The sequence below is a fragment of the Myotis daubentonii genome, chromosome 17 (assembly GCF_963259705.1).
Source record: "Myotis daubentonii chromosome 17, mMyoDau2.1, whole genome shotgun sequence".
NCBI classification, from domain to species: domain Eukaryota; kingdom Metazoa; phylum Chordata; class Mammalia; order Chiroptera; family Vespertilionidae; genus Myotis; species Myotis daubentonii.
Window position 1 is genome coordinate 41,450,829 of NC_081856.1, and position 24,091 is coordinate 41,474,919.

The 24,091-nt window shown below is 44.0% G+C and overlaps 1 protein-coding gene across 7 annotated transcripts in view; it reads left to right on the forward strand.

Moving 5' to 3' along the window:
- The window catches only part of NCALD (neurocalcin delta), a 300,236-nt gene that overhangs the window by 128,434 nt on the left and 147,711 nt on the right, over positions 1 to 24,091 (forward strand). For 5 of the 7 annotated variants that reach the window (XM_059672040.1, XM_059672031.1, XM_059672036.1 and 2 more), the window contains exon 3: positions 18,209 to 18,257. The exons of the other annotated variants lie outside the window; for them this stretch is intronic. The gene's annotated coding sequence lies outside the window, so the exon portion shown is untranslated. The remainder of the gene's footprint in view (positions 1 to 18,208; positions 18,258 to 24,091) is intronic. 7 annotated transcript variants of the gene reach the window in all.

The following is a 24,091-nucleotide window of genomic DNA, read 5'->3' on the forward strand; positions in this document are numbered from 1 at the left end:
GGGAAGGCGCCCCAAACCCCTGATCAGCCCTGCTCTGTGCCTGATGGGGGGAGCTCCCCAACCCCCTGATCACCCTGCGGCTCTGTGTATGACAGGGTGCGGCGCCCCAACCCCCTGATCAGCCCTGCTCTGTGTGTGACAGGGTGCAGCGCCCCAACTCCACCCCCCCACCGGCCCTGCTCTGTGTGTGAGGGGGTAGAGCCATAACCTCCCCATCGGCCCTGCCCTGAGTGTGAGAGTGGCGGTGCCCCAACCCCTTGATCAGCCCTGCTCTGTGTGTGACAGGGTACAGAGCCCCAACCCCCTTGATGGGCCCTGCTCTGTGAGTGACAGGGGGAAGCGCCCCAACCCCCTGATTGGCCCTGCTCTGTGCATGACAGGGGGTGGCGCCGCAACCTCCCCATCGACCCTACCTTGAGTATGACAGGGGACGGTGCCCCAACCCCCCAATCGGCCCTACCCTGATTGTGACTGAGGGTGGCATCACAACCTCCCAATCCACCCTGCTCTGTGCATGACAGGGGGCGGCGCCCCAACTCCCCAATTGGCCCTGCCCTGAGCCTGACCAGGGGCTGCACCTAGGGATTGGGCTTGCCCTCTTCCACCCAGGAGCAGGCCTAAGCCAGCAGGGCGTTATCTCCTGAGGGGTCCCAGACTGCGAGAGGGCACAGGCCTGGCTGAGGGACCCCTCTCCCGCCCAAGTGCACAAATTTTTGTGCACCGGGCCTCTAGTATATATATATACACATACATACACATACATACACATACATATATATTATATAGTATATACTGTATATCTCTGAATATCTGTATATCTCTCACCACCTGTGACCTGTTCCCAAACCCAGTACTACATACCTTAGTTTCATTACAACAGCATCCCACTAGTACAAACCTATTGACATCTCCGCTAACTATGCCGTAGAACAAATAACTGCAAGATGATGGTGGCATAGTCCAACATTACACACAACCACAAGCCCTTGTTTCTAGCTCAGGTGACTGCAGGTCAGCCGGCCCTGGCTGGGCTTGGATTCAGGCCGTGGTCTTCGGTCAGGTCTGTTCCGCATGCCTTTCATTCTTCTTGGCTCAGTGGGCTCCAGGCCAGATCAGAGCTGCAGCAAGACAAGTGGAGACACACAATGTCTGCCCATATCCCACCAGCCTAACAGTGTCAGTGAGCGGGGAGATATATTCTGTGTCTAGGGGTAGCAACGACAAAACCATATGGCAAAGGGAGGGGTAAAGAATTGAGATGATGGTGCATTCTTCCCCCGTGACCCTGTGGCATAGGAAGGCTATCTGGGGACCTGACAGTGTCTTAAGAAGACTCTCGATTAATCCTCTTGCTTTTAGCCCCAACATTAACTTCTGCTCCCAGAGACTCCTGGTCTTGCCCATTCCTGAGCCATTTGGGGTTATGCAATGTACATCTCATAGCTTCTTGCCTCTCCTTCTACCGCCTTGGGATTCACATTTTCAGGCTTGTTGAGTTAGTTACCATTTGCCCATCTGCTCTCCAGCTTCCAAAATTTCATTGCTGTTGTCTCTTTTCACATTTTCTTTGTCCTTGTGTATTTATGTCTGTAATAACATCCTTTTACTGTCATTTTCATGAGGTTTGGGGAGAGAGTAAGGCTAAATGCAGGTTTTCAACCCATCATCATTCCCACCTGGCCCTTTCTTGACACCGTAATGAGCAGCCTTCTTTCCCTCTCTAGCTCCTCTGGCTTTAATTACGTGATGCTCAGAGCCCCTGTTGCCCGGAGACAACTCAGTGGAGAAACTCTGATGAAGTGCCTGACAAGGTGGTGACTCACGTCGCAGTCTGGCTGGTTGTTGGAACACAGTGTTATCTGGCCCACAGCCCTTCTAACAGCACTGGGTACATATAGCGACAGTAGCAGAAGGAGTAATCGCAAAGAAAACCATCTCCAAACTGAATGGAAACATTTGGAGTGCTACCTGGACAAGGACCCACAAACCTTATTTCTAAGCCGGGAAAGGAAGGAGAATGGCCTGTAGTGATTAGTGAACCTTGAACCTTGAACTGAGGCTCAAATCCTGATTCTGCTTCTTATATTCTGTATCCCTGGAGTAATTTTCTTGATCTCTTGGATGAGAAAACAAGTCTCCTTACTCATAGAGTTGTTGGGAAAATGAAAGAAAACAATACAAGCTCTTAGTTAGATACAAGTTCTATTCAAACAGAAGTGCTATTTGGGGGTCGTTATGAACATAGGTAGTCTACACAAGGTGGGTAGGTGGTAAGAAATCCATTTCTATAAACTTTCCATGACTTGGAGCACATTCATCCTGGTAAACCGAATGAGGTGCAGTTAATGATCATTTACACCCAGTGGGCACTGGTAAGTGCCAGGCCCTCTTCTAAGCACTTTGCACATGTTAAGTCATCTATTCCCCAGAACAGCTCTATGAAGTGGGTTCTAGCGATGTGATAACCACTGTGTTATAATGAGGGCAACTGAGATGTGAGAACTTAAGTAAGTTGCTTACGATCGTGCGCATGTAGTAGTGGAGCCAGCAGGACCACCCACAGGCAGCCGGCCCCAAGTCTGCAGGTGAGGGCTGCACTGCGCTCAGTTCCCTCCCTTCCTCTCCAGCCCTCCCTTCTGGGCTCTTCCTCATCTGGGGGCCATACATGTTCTTCTGGGGTCTCTCTCAGGCTTTTTGTCATCTCACTTACTGCCCTTCCCTTGAACAATTGCTAGATCTCCATGGCTTTCGCTCCCATGGACATGTTATAGACTTCAGTCCCTGGATCCCACCAGATCTCTCTCTTGGTGCCCATGAGGTTTATTTAACTTTCAAAAATCTGTCTCTTTTCAGTAGCAGAAGATGCATTGTTGTAGGTGACATGGCTTCACTGTGTCAGCCCAGGCATTTCTACCTGAACATGCTTATCTCATATTCTTCTCTATAGTCCCTGTGGTTTTAATTTCCTTTTTACCCATCTCTTCCTTCATAAGTTGCATAGCTTGGCCAATAACAGCTCCAGTTGTTAAACAGAGTTGATGTTATAAGTGAGACCTCCTATTATTCTCTTAGCTCCTTCCTATTTTCATTCAAATCATTTGTCATGTTTTGTAATTACAGTCTAAGCTGATTTGCATGATTATTTCTTTGCTGCCTGCTCTATTCCCTACTTCAACCCCTGTCTCCTCCTGCCCCCAACCATTGTAAGGTCCATGAGGGCAAAGACTGTGTTTATTCTGTTTGACACTTGATCCCCAGTGCCTAGCATGATGCCTGGCACATAGTAGGGGTTCAGTAAATGCTTGTGCAAAAAAACAAAAACAAACACTGGTTGAGTGAACATCATAATGAGGACAGCATGTGGGTGACTCCCTGACCTCTCCCACAGATTATCCGGAGAGTCCTGCTCAGGTATCTCAGGTGAAAAGATGTATCATAACAGAGGCGTAAGGAAGAGTGAAATGGCCTCCTTGTAGAACTCATGGAGAACATGGCCACTACTTGGATAGTCCATTAGTCACTCCATTCAGTTTTGTCTCAGTTGCTTTCTATCTTCTGTTCTTCCACACACCAACCCCAGTGGAAAGAAAGGGGTTTGAGAGATAATTTAATGAAGGGGTTGTTTATACAGCTGCTGGCAGGAGCAGGGGATTCCAAGGGCCTTTGGAAGCATCCAAGGATCAGCAAGAGTGGGAAGCTATTACCACTCTGGGGCCTGCAGCTGGAGCCTGTGGAGAAGTGGACGTGTGGGAAGGGCCACCACAAGGGCACACATGGAAAGGGACACAGACACTGTCAGGGGCACGATGTGAGGCAGGGTGGGAAAAGGGAAGACATAACCCCCACTCTCTCCTCCTGCCTTTTGATCTCGTGCTAATTCTCCAGTTGGCACAGCCAGATGGGAAGCCGGAGAGGAAAGGCTCTCAGGTGTAGAGTCAGCCTCCTGGGGCACAGAAGGTGGGGGATGGACCTGGGGGTGGGAAAAGCTGCCGTGTGCCATTGTTGTTCGTGAGTGTCTCTCTCTTTAACTAGAGAGACGGACTGGCTGTCTGCTTCATCGTGCCCATCTTCACCCCGGTCGATCATGGCACCTGCTGTCTCTTGACTTTGACTGGATTTCTTGTTTTGCTTCTCTGCTACTTTCCTGTCTACTGTTCTTTATGTGTATTGCATTTAATCTCTTCCAGAGACAGTCATATGGCGTCACCCTGGAGTACTAGACAGGTACTCACAGGGCAGCCTGTAAACACTGCCTTTGGGTCACATACCTATCTCTGGTCCAATTCGCTACAAAGCTCCTTGGCCTCTGATGAGTAATCTCTCAAAAGGGCATGTAGCAGACTCCTCAGGGAAACAGTCTAACTAGAAATCACCTCACATGTCCAGTACATTGTCATCCCCACATCTACCTCCAGGATGACGATGTCAGTGTTAGGCTGCCAGGAGGGACTAGCAGATGTTCACCATGAGAACCTGCCAACACAGGACAGGTTGCATCTGGCAGGTGGACTCGCCCCGTGTGCCCAGCATTGGTGCCTCCTCTTGTGTGGTGCATCTCCAGCCTCCTCCCCGGCTCTGGTTCCTGAGTCAAGAGTCTGGTTCCTGAGCTGATGTTGTTCTGCTTCTAATCAGAATAACCATATTCATTTGTCTTCATAAAAAATAAATGACTCTGTCAATGAGGTTCCTGATAAAAGGAACAGGGCACGATGCTTTTTAGTCATAATCAGCTCTGCAAAGCCTCCTGCAAATAGGAAATGAGTGTTTTCTGGCATTTGGCTTATGTTGAAAGTTGAATTTACAAAAGATGACAGCAACTGGTTGTTGGTAAGGTTCCAGGGTGGCAGCCTTGATTGATGGCTGGGATGCTAATCTCTCTCTCTCTCTCTCTCTTTCTTAAATCCTCACGGGAAGATATGTTTTTCTATTCATTGTAGAGAGAAAGGAAGGGGGGAGGGCTCTGCGGTCAGATCACTTGCCCTTTGTATCTCGTCCATCCTCTCATTGGCTGGGCCTGGATTTCTCCATTTGTAAACATGGGGTGGTAAACGGGTTATTACAGTGGTCAGGCATGTAGGCCTCAGAGCCATATTGCCTGGTGTTGAATGCTGGCTTGACTACCTACTGGCTCTGTGACCTTGAGAAAGCGAATCAACTTCTCAGTGCCTCAGTTTCTCCATCTGTAAGATGGAGGTGATGATATCTGTATAGATCTGCTGTGAGGATTAAATGAACTCTTTAACAAAAAAGCCCGTAGAACAATGACTCACCCTCGGTAACCTTGGATGAATGTTGTGCTTTATTTTCTGTCACTGAGTTGTAAGGATCACGTGAGAAAACACATGTAAAATGTTGGAATCACGCCTGACCGTGGGTCAGTTCTCAATAAATGATGGTGGCAGTCTTTATATCGCATTTTTCTTATTATTCTCCAGCATGTCAGGAAATGGTTGTCCGTCCCCTGTGCTTTTTAGTGTGTTACCACACTTCTAATAGCCATTTCTCACACTGTCATGGTTTGAATTCTGTCTTCCATACTGGACTGTGAGGTCCTCAAAGGCAAGAGTAGGTATCACATATACCAGTATGTCTAATTTTGGTTAAAATGAAAAGTTGCCATAATTTGGCAAGGGTTTTGGTTTTTTATTTTTGTTTTTTTGCCTCAAGACTGACGTTGATAACTTGTCAGTGAAATGTTTTGTCCAGCACGAGGCCAGCCGCACATGAGTTAAGACCTCTGTTCTGGGCGCATCTGCCTCTCCCAGGGTTTACCAAGTGAGAGTCGGATCAGGAGTTCTAGGGCCCAGGCTGGGGCTCTCCCCATCTTTCTGTAGCTGTATACAGTGTCTGAAATGAAGGGTGTTAAGGAAGACTTGGGGCCTCTCCTTTTCGCTCCCCTTTTTGGAAAAACGTTTGCTTGGTTTCAAATGTAGGTTTCATACCCTTGACTCAAACTGGAATTCTACCACCACGACGAGTTTGCTGAGGTGACTCATTCAGCGATGGCTAACTATATCTCCTCTTCAAACACACCAACTGAGATGTTTGGGAGGTAAAAGAAAAAGAAAATAAATAATGGCTCATCACTTCCTGTTTTTGTTTTTCCTTATGTAAAAAGCAATATATCTCTTTCTAACTTGAAACTATTTGGCCTGTGTCAGTGATATAGTAATGACTGTAAAAGAATTGACGTCATACAATGACTTATTTCAGAAATTGCTGCAGTTAAGGCTGAGAGGTGCATTAGTTAAGCTTCCATCCCTACTCCCTCGTCAACATCTTTGTAGGTGCATACACATGACAAGTGCACCACACAAGGGCCCTGTGTGAGCTCTGGTTTGTCATATTGGTTGGAAAGATGCACAGATTTTTGCAATATGGTTCATTAAGCTTATGTCATAGATCAGAATAATCATAACCATCCCCTTAGTTTATGTAGATAGTGAATGAATGAGTGATAGGTTTCCAGTAAGAGAGCACAGACGACTTTTGAGACTTAACATGTATTATAACCGAGACGCCAGAGAGAAACTCATCAAATGGAATGTCTCCTTTCAATTATTTCAGACAAGATTCAAATCTGGAATGCGCTGGCCTTGTTTGTTGGCAAAAAGTTGGGATTTCCCCCCCTCTTCTTAAAAAAATCCTTAATTTTACCTTAAAATATTTTATAGTTCTGGTGGCAGGTTCTGTTCAGAAGCCCCTGGGTCCACCCAGGTGTGTTTTCTGTAGCAAAGGTGGATTTGGCTGTCTCGTGTGATGTGCCTTTAACTCAAAGACAATTCAGCTTGGTTCTCTGTTTTCCATTCAGCAGCTGACCAAATAGGTTCTATGTAGCTAAACCAATATGTTGTGATGCTTTACAATATCTTTTGTCCAAACCTAGAGCTTGTCTCATTTGGGGTTTGGATTGTCTGTTGGCTTAAGGGCTGTGCTCATTGTGCTCGCTGTGTTTGCTCTCTGAATTTCTCCAACCCAGCTGTGCCGACTGCTGCTTGCACAGGCTCAGTGGGAGAAAAGTCTGTCACATTGAAGGTTAAATGGGTGCTGGGGCTCTATCCAGGTTCAGATATCTAGTGCTTTTTAGTATATCTGTGCATGCTTTGTATTTTTTATTTTCTATATGTTATGATGTTTTGACATCTTAAAGACCTTTCTGGCTGGGGAGAGACTGCCCTCCCTGGGCTAGCCAATTCCTAGAGAGAGCAGAGGGCCCAGGGGGAGCAGGCCTTGATAGGAAAACTAACCGATGAGGCATACCATACTCCATCTGGCGTATTCATATGGAGCCCATGCTGTCCCCATCCCTCCACCCCTGCCCCATCTGCAATCATCCCAGGACCCATACCAGGCAACTAGAGGCCACCTCTACAGCCAAAGCCCACATGGCAGGAATTTTTTAAACTAGCCAATCTTAAAACCATTTACTGTGTCTGGCCTTGCCTTTCCCGCGAAAACCCCAATGAGGGCTCTGGCCTAGACCTCTCCCTCGCTCTTGCCTCCTGACCTTAGACAGGCCAAGGCTTCCCACGTTGGCTGCATGGCCAAGGTGGCATGCCTCTGTCTCTATAAGGAACTTCTTTTCCTGAAGTTCACCGGTTTCTCTTCTCTGGCTGCACCTGACAGACATTTCATAAAAGAATACAAGATGATGTGTGCTTTAACTGTGTCAACATTTGATGGGGACGTGTTGGGGCCATTGAAAATGAACCAAACCTTTCCTTCCACACACATGTCCCCTGACAGATGATGGGTTACTGATTGTTATGTATCCTCATCCAAGCATGTCACTGCATTTCCTTAGCTCCCTTCAGTGCTTATCTTGTCTTATTGTCTGGAAGTTCCCCTTGCTATCTAACCCAGTTCCTTCTTATTACTGCCCAAGGCAACCAATGTTCCCTGGATATCTGCCTTCATAATCCATTTTCTGAAAGTATTTAAATTCATGGCAGCATGCCAAGTCCAGGTTCTTCTGTATGCCTCCTCTCAAAATTGCAAACGGAACAAAATCTGCTGGGTTTGAGATGTGGATATGTGTTCAAACAGAGCAATGGCAAGCTTGAAAAGAACACTAAGTGATAAAAAGAATGGCAATAAATGCATGCTGCCTGCCAGTCTCCTCAAAGCTCCTCGGATGCACTGAGTCACCTCCCAGAGAACCAGGTCTTTTTCTTCTTCTTACGATCTGATGGGGCAAGCGCTTTAAGTGAGACTCACCGGGGATCACACTGGCCGCTGCCACTTACTTGCTGTCTGCGCTTGACACCATGATTTTACTTCTCTGAATCTTAGTTTGAGTGTCAGTAAAATGGGGAATATAGTGGCTGTCTCATGGAATCGTGAGGATCAAGTGACATTATCCAATGGAAAGCACCTCGCCAATGATGGGCACCCCACCATGTCAGTTTCTCTCTGCCAGGTTTGTTAACGGTCTAGGTCGATAATACACTACATTTAATTATTACAAAACTCATTAATTAAATCAGAACTTGTAGCTGTTTAGGCAGGGTTGAGCAGAAGTTAATTGTTTATTTTTGCACTGAGAAGAAAGGATTTGCTAAGCAAATATCTCCATCAACCAGAATGGTGATAAGGAGAAAAGTCAAGCTACTTACAGCTTTTAGAAACTCCTATTGGCAAATAAAGAGAAAGGATTAATTAAAAGCAATCATTATCTAAATCACTGAAAGGATGGAGGGGACCACCCAATTAGTAGTTCTTGCCACTGGTCCGGGTGCAATTGGTTTCTGTGTGATTTGCAGAGGCATGCCTCATTAAAACGGGTCTGTATTTCAGCCATCTCACTAATTAAAATATGCTTTCCTCTCAATTAAGCTGGACCCCTGAATCTCTAACACAGAAAAAATGGAACATTCAATCAAGGTAAAGTGCTGTCAATCATCACCAAAACCGTGGGAAAGTCCTGCATTCACGTATACTAATTTGCACTCTCATAAGGGCTCCCGTTTCCCATCTCTTCATTAATTCATTGAACATTTATTGACAGCCAGTCCATGATCTGGCTCTCAGTTATGGTAGAAGAGGTTTCCTTCTGGCATCAAGGAACTGAGATAAAGCCTCCCTTCTCTGATAATGCTTCTCCCTCTGCCTGGGAATCCCGATCAGACCCTACACCGATAGACACCGTTTAATAAGGTTGTTAATAATGACATCACAGGGACAAGGCAAGAGGTGATTAGTTGCCTTCCAGTAGTGAATACCAGGGGGTGACTCCTCCCTGTGGCAGGGCCAGCAGACACTGGTGATCACAATAAGGACCAGGGGTCTGTGAGGCCAAAGGCCTGTGCTCAGCTTCAGGCCTGAGGATACAACGGAGGCCACTGCCGTGATTAAGACATTTTCAGGGACACACTTACGTGGATGTTTTTATTGCCACCTGCACAGTTTTACCATTATTTCTTTGCTTGTTCAGCATTTACTAAGATTTGACTAGAAATGACAAGAGTGAGTTGGGTCATGCTGTTTGCCTGCCTGTCCAGATGCTACAATTTTGATCTTTTCTTCACATTATCAAAATATGTGTAATCTGAAAGCTATGGCAGTACTGTTACTAAGCACCGTAGAACATAATTATTAGGAGCTCTGGCTCTGAGTCATCTGTCTGGGTTCCAACCTCATGACTGCACTGAAGCATGGGGGAGTTCACCGCCCCCCCTCCCCCGAGCTTGGCTCCCCTGCTTTTAATACTTCAGAAACGTATTATAAAGGTTAAATGCAGCAGCAAACAAAGTATTTAATATGGGCCTTCAAATACATATTTATACATTGTGTTTATCTGGATTATTTGAATATATACATTATGCAAAATAACATGATTTTGTATTTATATACAAATATCCTATATAATAAAAAGGTAATATGCAAATTGACCCTAACAGCAGAACGACCAGGGAACAACCGGTCGCTATAATGTGCACTGACCATGAGGGGGCAGATGCTTAATGCAGGAGCTGCCCCCTGGGGGTCAGTGCGTTTCCACAGGGGGAGTGCCACTCAGCCAGAAACCGGCTCATGGCTGGCCAGTGCAGCAGTGGTGGTGGGAGCCTCTCCTGCCTGCCTCCATGGCAGCACTAAGGATGTCCGACTAACGGCTTAGGCCTGCGCCCCCTGGGGAGCAGGCCTAAGCTGTTAGTCAGACATCCCCCGAGGCCTCCCTGGCTGCCAGAAGGATGTCTGACTGCCAGCTTAGGCCCGATCCCCCGGGGGAGTGGGCCTAAGCCAGCAGATGGACATCCCTGAGGGGTTCTGGACTGTGAGAGGGTGCAGGCTGGGCTGAGGGACCCCTCAAGTGCATGAATTTTTGTGCACTGGGCCTCTAGTATATAATAAGTGACTATATATGTATGACTATGTTACATATATAATAAATGACTATATATATGACTATAAATAATACAAAATAAGTAGTACAAATTTATCATTACTGCCCAAAGTCTCATGAGCCAATTGTTCTGATGTTCAAACAGGAAAATGATAGATTCTTGAAACAACTGCTCATTGAGTTCAATAAACTCTAGGATGGATTATTAAGCAGAAGGTTTATGGGCATTTTAGGAAAAGTTGCAGAGCATAACAAGTTGTGTCAACAGTTAGAGCAGGAAGATGCATAAGACTTGGGTCTATGGATTTCAGAAACTTTCTTTTAAGTCTTTCATAATGTTCTCCTGGAGAACTGAGAATTTGGGGGCCGATGTTTGGCTTGGAAGACCATATCTCCAATTATCTTTCCCAACATTTGCTATCTCAACATTTGTTTGTTTTTCTTTATCACACTTACCACATACTTAGTTATTTTCCTGATTCATCCATTTATTTACTATTTATCCCCTGAAAGGAAAGTAAGCTCCCTCAGGTCAGGATGTCTGTCTTGATCACATTTGCAACCCCATGAACTGATACAGGACCTAGCCCCTAGTAGGCAATCATTAAACGCTTGGGGAATGAATAAAAATGAAAGAATTCTTTGCCTGTGACAAAGGTGTGACTTAGAGTACTGGATTCTTAAAGGATCCAGAATGTCACAGAACGTGCATTGGAGTTCTCTTTAGAATGTCACAGAACTTGCCTTGGTTACATTCATTTAATAATTTGCAGGCAGACACTCATTAATCATAGATGTTGGAAGATGTAGCTAATATGTCAAAACAAAATTTATCTTGATAAGCTAAAATCTGAGTCAATAAGATTAGATGAATGAAGATGAAAAAAAATTAATATACTTAAATTTAGATTAATAAATTCAATTTCCCAGGCAGGATACAAGGAGCACTAAAATAGAGACAAGTTTCTATGGCAGGTCGTATGGAAGAGATGTGGAGTTTTAGCTGACTTGTTGCTAATCTGAGTCATAAACACTATATCATGGTAGATTTTCAAGGTAAACTTACCCTAGACCATGGTTGTCGACCTCAGCTGCCTGTTAGAATTTCCTGGGGAACTGGTTAACAAAGAAACAGATAAAAGCATACTAATGTCCAGGCCACACCTAAGAGATTTTGATTCAATTTGTTTTGAGAAAGACCTAAGTATAGTTTTGTTTCATTTTGCTTTTGTTTTTTTGTCCCTAAGAAATTCTAATTTATAGGCAAGGTTATCTTATAGGCAAGAACCTCTACTCTGGACTTGGTCCTTACTACTAACAACATACCTTCTGTAATTGTTTTTAGCATTCTACTTTCTGACCATTATCTTCTCTATTTCTAAATTATCCCCTGAGAGCCCCACTGCCACATTTTTGCTCACTAAGACTTCTGATACACTGACTTGACCAACTTTCAGCTGCTCCTCATGCCCATCATTTCCTCTCTCCCATCCATTGTCCACTCTAGTAACCCTTACTTTGCATGTTCCTTTAAACCCTTCACATATTTCACCCTGTAAGGCCCAACTCTGGTCCAGCCTAAGAGAGACTGGCAGTGGCTGGAGAAAACCATGCAACTGTGCTGAGTGGTCTTGCTGAAAATCACGACTGAGACCCTACCTAGAAAGTGTCATCTGGGAATCCTACCACTTACCCTCGTCATTTCACTCTCTCACTCTCCTAGATTTTTTTTTTTTTACCCCTTTTCCTTTTTTCTTTTTCAAACCTCAAAACAACCCTCTCTGCACTCTCAACTGATGAGCCTGCTTCCCTCACTGAGATAAGGCAAGTGATCAGAAAAGACTAACTATAGATTCCTATTACAAAATCTCGTCACCTACTTGACGCAGGACCTGTGCACTCTTCCTTCCCTCTTGTGAGCTGGGATGAATGGCCCATCCCTGCTCCTAATTAGAGCCAGCACTCCCATGCCCTGCATCCCATATTCTCTCTTGCTCAAAACTGGGCTCCTGCAATGGACCCCTAATTCCTCCTGCTTCATCCATTTTCCTTTCTTTTCTGTATCATTTCCATCACCTTGCAAACATAGTATAATACCTTTCATCTTAGGGAAAAGGAGTCTTGTGATTCTACAAGCTATAGCCCAGTTTCTCTATTCAAAAGAGGTGTCTGGATCTCCTCTCTACTTCCTTCCCTCCTCTCAGAATTTCATCCTCACTACTCCGCCAAACCCAAGCTCACCAGTGATATTTGTGCTGCTAACTCCGGAGATCAGTCCTCATTTATTAGAGGGTTTTTTAAAAAGAGCATTAGACACCATTAATCATTCCTTCCTGTATTTTATTTTCCTTTACTATTTTAGTCACATATTATCTGTTGCGAACTTCAAACTCTCTAATTTTATACTAGATATTATCTGGCTGCTTAGTTTCATGAAAAGAACATTTTAGTGTCATACTTAAACTCAATTTTAATTTTTGTGTTTATTGATATTAAGTTATGCTATTATGTCATCGTAATCCTGTCCCCCTAGGTCAGTGCTTGGGGAATGTTTGCTAAATTTAGGGGTTACCATGGAAACTGAATTTTTACAACATTGTTCTGTCTCCTGTGTCATCATTATATCTAGTTGTCTGAAATTCTTTACTTCTATTTTTTAACCTTGTAGTTTTCACAACATTTTGTCTAATTACTAGTATTATTATTCCTTTTGTCTCTTGGATGTAGAATTCACTCCTTTATCTTAAGCTTCCTTAACTATCCCCACTTACATCTCTAGTCCATCTGCTTCCAGATCTCCTTTCCTCTTTTGGGATCTTTAATTCGAAACTTCTTTGCCAGGCTTCAAGGTAATAGAAAACGAATAATGCCAAATGATGGCTCTGCCTCTGGTAGGTTGGGAGCTTTGGACATGTTGTTTACCGTCGGTAAGCCTTGATGTGACAGGCATTCATGGAGATGGCTCTAATGATTGAATTGGATAACTCCTACACAGAGGTTAGCTCGGTACCTGCACATGGTTAATGTTCAATAAAAACTTTTTATTGTGAGTACTTCCAAGCTGCATTCATCTTTTAATCAGCCCCTGTGGTCATAGAGAGCTTTGGATGTAATCAACAGAAATAAACGGAGACTTCTGGAGCCAGAAACAAATGTTTATTGGAAGGATATTAATAGCTTGAAGAACTGAGGGAAGAGCTGGCCAGACAGGACTTGGGGAAGATGGGAATCAGGACAATTGGGGGGTCTCAGAGACAAGAACGTGTGAACCATCCTTCTGGATAGCACAGTGGCTTGGGTTTAAATGTGGGGGGGGGGGGGGCGGGGTGAGAATCAGCTAACCCAGCTTGGGTTTGGGCCCTGCCCACGGGTCAGGGGAGCAGATGTCTGGGATTGGCTGCCTCACCAAAGCCACCTGGAGCCAGTTGCATGAGGACAGGATGCTAAACAGACAAAACTACCTGTACGTCACAGACCTAATGCTAGATACTCCTGAGGACCTGCCAAAAAATGACCCTTGACTGACTCTTCAATGACTTCATCAAAATTTAATTGCCTTTTGGAATAACCCAACATCATTTCCCCCTATCTTTTGAGATAATCATTCTGTTTATGAAGTGACTTCTATAATGTTTATTGACTCATACATTCAATCAGCAAATATTTATTGAGCAGCTACTAGATCTGATATTCTGTTCTGGGGGAGGTTGACCTCTGTGAACCAAAGAAACCCCATGTCTTTAAGCACTTACTTTCTACGGAGAGGGACAGGCAACCAAACATAAACAAATATATGACATCACATGGCAATAGTTTTCATGAGCAAGCGCTCATGGGGAAAACCATGAGACAGGGACAAGGAAAGAATGAGCAAGATGGGAGTATATTGGTCAGATTGGATATTTATGGTTACATGAGTCTAGGTTTCTGTTCCCATCCTTTAAAAATGTACTTTTAATTATAATTGAAAAACCATTTTATATTAGTTTCAGGAATACACCATAGTGTTTTAATATCGATGTGCCTTATAAAGTGGTCGCTGCCATTAGTCTAGTAACCATCTGTCACCCTGCATAATGATTACGACGTTATTGACTCGCTTTCCTGTGCTGTATATTACGTCCCTGAGTAAACTGTTCACGTTTGATGACTTTTCTTGTTTATTTGTCTCTCATAAATGACTAGCTGGCTTCCTTCCCGCCTCCAGGAGTGAGCACCTTAAAGGTGAATCATGTCATTCATTTCTGGTCCCCCCCTGCCTCATGGTGGATGCCGAGTAAATGTTTGTTGAATGAATGAATAAACACACTCCTTATGGTATGGCCGTTGGATGACTGTATTTGTCTGCTTCTGAGCCAGGCAGCCATTCCCCCAAGTGGGACATTGCAGGTGGCCTGGACAGAGAGGAGAATTCCGTGTGGGCTCTGCCCTTGTGGATTCCTCTGTCAATGTCTTTGACTGACCAATAGGCTAAGTAAGACATTTATATAATGCCTATTTAGCCAATTTCTCTTCCCTGCAATCAGGTTGGTCTCTTTGTGTTATTGTGTTTATTTTGTCATAACATGCTTTCTGCATTTAAGACCAGCTCTGAGAGAAAGACATGAGGAAAACATCCATTCCTCTCCACTTGAATCATGGCCACAGACAGAACGAATCATAGCCTCTGAAGGAAGCTCGGAACAGCACCAGCCCAATGGAGGTGGTGCTATGAGTAACAGGGCCAATAGCAACGGTTCCCTCTGAGAAGCTGGAATCCTAGTGAATCTGCTCCCTCCATACCTACTGCCTGTATTTACTTATTAAATCAAATTAAAATGAAATGTAGAGAGCTATCGAGTTCTTGCTCAGTGAAAATGCCAAGTGGAGAGAACTACATGGATCCTCATTCAAGTACTGAACTGGAAACTAGAAAACAGGACCACAGAATGCTTTTAATTGTTTTTTTATTAAATATTTGTGTGAGTTGGAGCAGTGTTGACTGCGTGATGTTCAGACATGGCCTCCACCCTACTACCTTCTTCATTCATGACTTTCACTGCAGACCAATGAATGGGCTGCCCTCAGTGCAGCTCTATGGTTGCCGAGGGAGCTGTGTTTATAAATGGTCAGCTGTGTTGTGAGTATATTTAGCTTATGCTAAATGCCCCTGAGAGGATGAATATCATCTGTTTCCAGTTTAATTGTGTTTTTGGAGCATGGTACATTCTCCCCCCACCCCCCCCCCCCACCCCCTGGCCCAGATGAATAAATATTCGGCCTTTTCCCCTTCTGAGGAAAGTTGGGGTTGGATTCTGGAATTCAAATGGCCAGACTTATTAAATTAAAATGAAATGTAAAGTGCTATAGAGTTCTTGTCAGAATGTGCTGCTCAGTGAAAATGCTAAGTTTGGGATAAAATAATAGAGACCAGAAACCATTTCATTCATTATTGGCATGAAGGGATGGTGTGGCTGACTGATAGAATAATTACAAATAGTGGTGAAATGGTATTGGTAACTATACGGTATCTTTATATAACATTTAAAACTTTTTAAAGCAGTTTTTATCCAAAGTTTTTAGACTTTCATACCATAAACCTTAAAATTTGTATATGCAAACCAAAATAATTTATAGTAGCTATTTTAAGTACTGTCACCCTTAAAAGGGGGTTCACTTGAGGCTTCTGAAAAAGCAAATTTGACCAGTTGTATTTTTTATTTGTTCAAAATCATGAACTTCTTGATAAAGATTGTCCAGGAAAAGTAACGGCTTTTAGGGTGAGGACCCACCCCATCTGTGTGTAGAGACTTAGTGATGTAAAGTGACTGCTCCAACGCCAGCCCACGCTATCTAATGGCTGAGCTCAGATGAGACCCAGAACTCCTCAAGCCCACTCCTGTGTTCTTTCTACTGTATCCTTTGTCTCCTGGAAATGATTATTTAAATTATCAAGAGACGAACAAAAATCTACAAAACTTCTCTTACGCATATTTTTCAATGCATGCAGCTATTATATGGGGTGTGCTAAAGTAGGCTGCCAGTTGTACAAATACATAATACACTAATACGTAAATAGTAATACAAGAATAAACTCTGTGTCTTGTGTACTCACAACTACAAACCTACGTTTGCCCACCCTGAATAAACAGCAGAATATACACTGTCGATTATTTATACCTGCATTCCCACATGTCTGTGCCTCTCCCACTCCGCCGCCATCATTGTGTAATCAATCTCTGAGAAAAAAGTAGGTAAGATAGGTTGTGTTTCAATGTACTTCTGTGAGCAGATCCATGAAACTTGCCCAGTGGCACAGAGAACTGACAGAGCTTTAGTATTTCCCACGTGATGTTTTCTCCTGGTCTCACCCAGCTGACTTAGATGCCGTCTAGCCAGCTTGGTCTCCCATGGCCTGTCCACTCAGAAACTAGAGCAAGCCTCTGGCGTCCTGTGTCAGGTCAGCTCTAGTAATTGATCATTTATTCGACTTGCCATGTTAACCAAGCACCTGCTTGCTTGTTTTTTCTTTCCAATAAAACCTGAAAGCCCGAAGCAGAATTACTGGTAAATATACTTTAAAATGTAAAACACTTTGAATTCGCTTTGACTTGATTCCCTATATTTACAATGAAAAGCCCTAAAATATCACATTTCAAGTTGTGATATGTTTGTTTTTCAACATACAGTAACTATGAGATAAAGGAAAATATGTAAAAATCCTTTCACAGATTTTTTTTTTCCAACTAAAAATCATGCTTGGAAAGATTACATTTTATTAAGCCAAAATCTTTTCTAAATATCTATGTTATAAAAATGTACAGGTTATTATGAGTAGCTCCTAGTTCTATTCAATTCTCCATTAAATGCTTAGAGGAGTATGAATCCTTGATGTATGGACTAAGATGCATTTTGCAGTGATTGGTCCATCTTCAAGTACCCAGAAATCAGTAGAATATTACCTTTATTTCCTAACATGTCAGTTGGAATACCTTTTCTTCTTGAATTACTACAATTGACTTTTGTTAATAAAAAGGGAGGGTAAACAATTGCACATTTCTTGAAATTTTATTTCTAATAAAGGTGACACTCTGATATTTAAGAATTCAATGATATGAGTTGAGATTGTTTTTTTAAAACAGGTTTTCCAAGAGGGCTTTGACCCTGCTGATAGTTTTTAAACTGTATTAGATAAGCTGATTAGATTGTCTAGACTGGTGCTCCCAGCGGCACCAAAATGTTCTTCTCTCAAAGAGCCATTATAAATGCCAGAAGCAGAATCTAAGACCATCCCCCTCCCACATCCATTGATGTTGCCATTGAATAGATGACCCCTCCCCCCTTCCTGGAAGCCTTCTCAGTCATACATGCTGGGCGAGGCTCCTCACAGACCAACCCCTTTATCATCTCTTTCTTCTGACCTATGAATCAAACCAATACACTATTCTCATTCACTGACCTACGTCATTGTGGTTTCTTATTGTTTTATTAAAGCACTTGGTCTGCTAATTCCTTTTGGAATGTCCCTTAGCTTTGGCACATCTCGAAGGCAGCTCGTTTGGTGCTCGCTCTGCACTGACAAATGAAGGCCCACGTTCCTGATTGTATCCTCTTCCAAGGAGTTTATAAGTACGAGCAAGAAGTCAATAAGTATAGTCGGGTTTCATAAGTACATAAAAAAGTCTTCCTTCTTTTTCTAGGTGAGTCCTTTTTACAGAGCCCCATCTCCACCCCACCTGCACGCCCTTTCCCTGAGGTGGTGTTGACAACTACACCCAAGTCATAGGAAGTGGCGCTCTGCCACTAAAAGAAGTGGGATGAGGGCCTCACAAACCGCCCATTCACATATTTGCATTCAGCGGGGTTGTTTTGCCTGTTTTCTTTTAGATCATCTCAACTTTGGTCTCTTGGAACCATCCACTCGTGAAAGTCAAAAGTAAGTGTACATTTTAATTTTTCTTTCAATTAGTTGTGAACGGAACTCGCAGTTTCGTTCAGTGGTTTTCACAAGAGAGAATTTCATTCAAATATTTGCATAATGAATGGGAGTTTCATAGGTGGGACAGATAGGAAAGCCCCTCTTTAATTTTTGTGGAAAGGAAAATGGGCAGAAATGAAATAAATAAGGCACCGCCCATCACCCTTGAATATAACAAAGTATATTTGCAGCCACTGAGTGGAATGGTTTTTATTTTTAATTTTGTTAATTTAATTTTTGTTTAAGTATACTTAGTACACAATCTTATATTGGTTCTATTAGTTTCAGGTGCATGATATAGTGATTCGACATTTTTATACTTTACAATGTGAGCACCCTACTAATCCTAGGCATCATCTGTCATCGCGTATATACCAGCTTCATCCTGGGCAGCTTCCAGAGTCCTCTCAAGAGTCCTCTTCCTTTGTTTTAAATTGGGCCACAGCCCAAGAAGTACCTTAAATGACATAATTTTATGCTCTGTGAGGTCCTCACCACTGTGAGGCAATGTGGTATAATGGTTAGTGCCCCAAATCTGGAGATGCTTGGGACCAATTCCTGGCCTTCCACTTACTAGCTGCATGATTTGGGGCATGTCAAAACCTCTCAGTGCCTCTGTTTTTCTGTCTCTAAAATGAGGCTAATAATAGTTGTTATGGTTATTACAAGGATTAGATAAGTTAATATTTTCAAAATGTTAAATAATACTTGGCACATAATGAGGTATGTGGAAATGTTTGTTGAATAAGTGAAAATAAATTAAGCATACAGGGATACTCCAACGTCTCATATTAGGAGACTGAAAAACTGGTTTGGTCTAGAAACAATGACACTCCAGTAGCAATAAACACACCTACCACCCAAATATTGACTCTCAATGACTATTTCCTAATAAAAGGAACCAGAACTCTTTGGAGACCTGGTTGATTCAGGTGTGTGTGGGGGGGGGGGAGGGGGGGGGGCTATGCTCTAACCATTGAACACCACGACCAGGGCAACACAAAACTTTTTTGCAAGAATAATTGTTCTTGGAGTGCAAAGTGGATGATGATATGTGCATTAGTTATATATTACAGCATAACAAATTCCCATGAATTGAGTGGCTTAAAAGAGCAGGTAATTATTATTCCGCAGTTCCTGTGGACCAGGAATCTGGGTGCAGCCTAGCTGGAGCCTCTCCTTAGGATCGCAGAGATGTAGTCAAGATTTTGTCTGGGCTGTTTTCCTCCTTGAAGCTTGGGTTGCTTTTCTTCCAAGAACATGTGGTTGTGGGCAGAATTAAGGTGGGGTTGTACGACTGAGGTCCCCTGCTTTTTTGCTGGCCGTCTCCTGGGGCTCTCTCATCTCCTAGATCAGTGGTTCTCAACCTGTGGGTCGTGACCCCTTTGGGGGTCGAACGACCCTTTCACAGGGGTTGCCTAAGACCATCGGAAAACACATATAATTACATATTGTTTTGTGATTAATCACTACACTTTAATTATGTTCAATTTGTAACAATGAAAATACATCCTGCATATCAGATATTTACATGACGATTCATAACAGCAAAATTACAGTGACGAAGTAGCAACGAAAATAATTTTATGGTTGGGGGTCACCACAACATGAGGAACTGTATTAAAGGGTCGGGGCATTAGGAAGGTTGAGAACCTGTCCTAGAGAGTGTTCACACTGCTTTCCATGTGGCCACTTGCTTCTCACAGGCCCCGCCACAGCGTGGCAGAGTCAAGCCAGCAGGAGACTCTGACTCCAGGCTGCTCAGATGGAGTCTCACAGAATGTAACCTAGTCCAGGGCGCCCTGGCCTTTCGGCATGGCTGTATTCCAGTGGCTGGACACAAGCCAGGGGCTGTGCCTGTCTCACGGGAGGGTATTATGTGAGGGCGTGACTGACTGGGGATCCCCTTAGGCTGTGCCCACTACAACAGGAGAGGTCTAAACAGATACAGGCAGCTGGGTATTGGGATCTCCACCATATATGAGCAAACTAGAGAGGAGGAGGACAAATAGAACATGCTTGCTTCTTGCTTTCAGTCAGACTAGAGCTTGAGGTAAATAAAGTGATTTAATTTCCCCTCCTTCTTCTCTCCCCCGACACAAAATTATACTCCGCAAAGCTTAAAAATCTTCCTCCTCAAAGTTATCAAATGAGAGCTCTGGTTATTTGAAGATGAAGAAATCGGAGAAAAATATTTGGAGGTAGCTCATAAATACATCCCCCGACTACGGCCTTTTCCTGAGTACGGCCTTTTCCTGACTAGGGCCTTTTCTTTTCAACAGCGAAAAAATTTGCACAGAAATGTGTTCTCAATTCAATGGCAACAAAGTTCATGCGCTTTAAGAAACCTCTACAAAAGTTCAGATAAAACGGTCTGCTTTTCAACTTTTCATGACAATTTTTTTCATTTTTGAGATTGTTGAATTTTTTAATACTTGTGTTTTAAAATTCTGTCTACTAATAATTATTAGTAGTATGATAATATTTAGGTTGTATTTCTTGCATTTTACATGATGTTGCTAAATTTGTATATTTTAAGTGTCTTAAGTATTCATCTTCACCAATTTCTTTTTATGGATTCTGAATCCTTATAAAATATTGAATGCAAAAATGCTTTTACTGTCATTTTGCTCCAGTATTGGAATTGCCTCCCAGATTCATATGAGTTCAATTTTTTTTCTTCCTGATTGCTTCTTTGAACACCAGAATGTCCCGGAAATCCTGACGCTTAGGCGTTGGATCTCCGTTAGCCAAGTTGCTGTGTGCATCTGGAAGCAAAGCACAAGCATCCTTTGTTAGACAAAGTCTGTGCCTAATTGTGGGCTTGGATAATGCGATCACTGTCCCTGTGCGTCTCCATGGAGGTTACTACAAACCTACTAGCAGACCAAACCGCAGGCCTTTGCCGTTCATGTCTCAGATGCGCAGCCACCTGGGAGAAAGCAGGCGACTTGTGGAAACGTAACTCATTAGCAGCCAAAAGTTGAGATGAACTATATGCTGGAAAGATAATTCAATTAAGAAACAAGGAGGGAGGATTTCTTGTGGATCCTCCTCCTCGCCCTTCACCTCTCTTTCAAGTCTCTTCCTACACTGGTTTTCTTCTTTCTGCTCACTCATGACTAAGCCCGAGGCTGTAGTCCTTGGTTTCTCTTGTGCCAACGGGTACAAAGGGCGGTTATTGGGAATGGTGAGAACATAATCACCTGTAGCCAGTGGTGAAATAACTCATTTAGCAAATAAAGGTCAACGCTTGCTTGCTTCCTTCCTTTCTTCCTTGCAGTTGTTTTCTTTGTGAGAATGAAATAAAGGGACCTTTTATAAAAACACAAAATAAGTTAGAGCAAATAGGAGTAACCTTTGCTGCTGGAGAAGGGAGGATTAAGCGAAAGCCCGGAAGAGGAGCATTTGTCTCTGGTTGGAAGGCCACAGGATAAAGCGATTCTTTATCAGAACTGAATCCAGTGGCAAGTCTTGGACTTTTCCGAGGTTGCTGGCCCAGGGTAGTCATCAGATCTCTTTCCCACAGAGATAACTGAGGGGTTTACATTTGCCTAATTGGCTTCATCGAGTCTACTTGCCGTGTGTCTTAATAGATACATCTGGTACTTCCACCCGGTACTGAAATTCTGGGCTTATTACTGCATGCATTTGTTTCTGCGCCATCCTAGTGTCATTTTGCATCATGCTGATTAAATCCAAGTGTGGTTTTCCTCATTTGGGGGTGCTTTGGTAGCAATAGGTTGTAGTCATGTGGGTCTTCCCTTGGCATGGCAGGCATTCACCAGCCTACTCATTCCATCTCTCTCTTTGGTACTGTTCTTGGGGCCCTGTGTCCCCAGGGAAGCGACACCACCTCCTGCCTCCCCCACGGAGCTCTCCTGTTCCTGGGTTTCTGTTATACCTGTGTTTTGTGCGTGGTCATTCCTGTCTTATCTTACGCACCCGTTGTTTGCTGGGGATATTTTCCCTCTTCAGAGAGGCGATAAGCTCTTTGAGGGCAAGGGTTCTGTCTTTGGTCGTTTGTGGCCTCACAGTGCTCATGGCCCTCAGCACGTGAAGCCCACCTGCCACCACCCTCCAGGCCTCCAACTCTCACCCCGATCAAAACAGCATTTTCTCAAATCAAGAGAATTATGTACTGCCGGGGTCCGGCCCCAGCGGGTCCAGGGGTCCCCAAAGGCGTGGACGGAGTCGGCGAAGAAGGAATGACACGGAGACAGTGTTCAGTTGATCAGCAGCCTAGCCAGGATCTCTAGCCCGGATCTCCAGAGAGGTTCTGCTTCGGATTTCCAGCGAGGTTCTGTAGCCATGTTCCCTCGCTAGGTTCTCCAGCCAGGTTCTGTCCAGGCTCTCCAGTCAGGTTCAGTGTCCAGGTTCCAGTCAGGTTCTCCTGCCAATCTCTGTAGTCAGGTTCAGTCCAGGATCCCTTGCCATGTTCTCCCGCTAGGCTCTGTCTCTAGGCTCTGAGGCCAGTCCCTCTCCAGGATCCTCCGGCATGCTCTCTCCAGCGAAGTTCTTCTGTCTCTAGGCTCCGTGTAGGCTCTGTCTTCTTGATTCTGTTCTAAGTTCTGAGTGTTTCTGTCTTGTTACAACTGTATTTATACCAGTTGATTCAATCCTATCAATCTCTATTACAAAGGTTAGGGCGTTTCTTATCTCCATTCCAGGGAGAAAAGATTATGTAGTTTAAGCATGATTGTTCGTAGTTAAAGGGATTAATTACCCGCCTGGCACTTAGTTGAGGGGTTTTATTCCCTCCCTAACTTCAGGGGAAAATCCCTACCTGGGGAAAACAACCTTTCTCAGAGACCTTGGTTAAAACACATAGTGCCAAGAAGGTGAGCAAACATATTAAGAACAGTATGCCATATATGCCAGGTCCCTTGAAACAGCAAGCATGGACCGGCTCCCGGCAATGTACCTTCCCTTTGCCTCGCCCTGAGCTGGGGCCACAGAAGTGGGGTCAGCCAAACAGACTGTTCACCCCTGTTTTCAGAACCTCCCACCCTCCTCTCCGCACCTCCTGCCCATCCCCAGAACTCCCAGGCTCCTTCCAGGCATCTCTCCTGGGACTCATTCTCTAAGGCCCTGACCCTCGCAGAAGTCTCAGCTGAGGCTGGCTCCTCCCAGGGCAATCGTGTTCTAATGGCCAGAAAGACCCCAAGGCCCAAAGTAATGCACTTCCGATAAAGGAATTCCAGGCACCGTGATAGGCAGTGGGGGAGGTCTGTTTAACCCAGCCGTGGGCAAACTACGGCCTGCGGGCTGGATCCAGCCCGTTTGAAATGAATAAAACTAAAAAAAAAAAAAAAAAGACCATACCCTTTTATGTAATGATGTTTACTTTGAATTTATATTAGTTCACACAAACACTCCATCCATGCTTTTGTTCCGGCCCTCCGGTCCAGTTTAAGAACCCATTGTGGCCCTCGAGTCAAAAAGTTTGCCCACCCCTGGTTTAACCCATCCTGGTCCGGTTTTCCTTAAATCACACCACACTGGTAGATGCCTACTCTGCTTGCTCACAGGTCCACCCTGCCCACGGGTTATGAAAAGGATGCAAATGTTGATCTCTGTTCTTATGGAGCGAATCACCCACACGTGTCTACAGAGGCGGACTAATGTAATCTTTACGAACCTTTCTTACCACACATCCTGGGTGCCAGTCTCAGTGTTTCTACTTAGCAGCTGTGTGGCCGTGCGCACATTTCTAATTTTTATTTTGAGGGTCCTTGTCTTCATTTATAACACCAGGGTAGCAAAGCCCATTTCTAGGATGTTATAAAGAT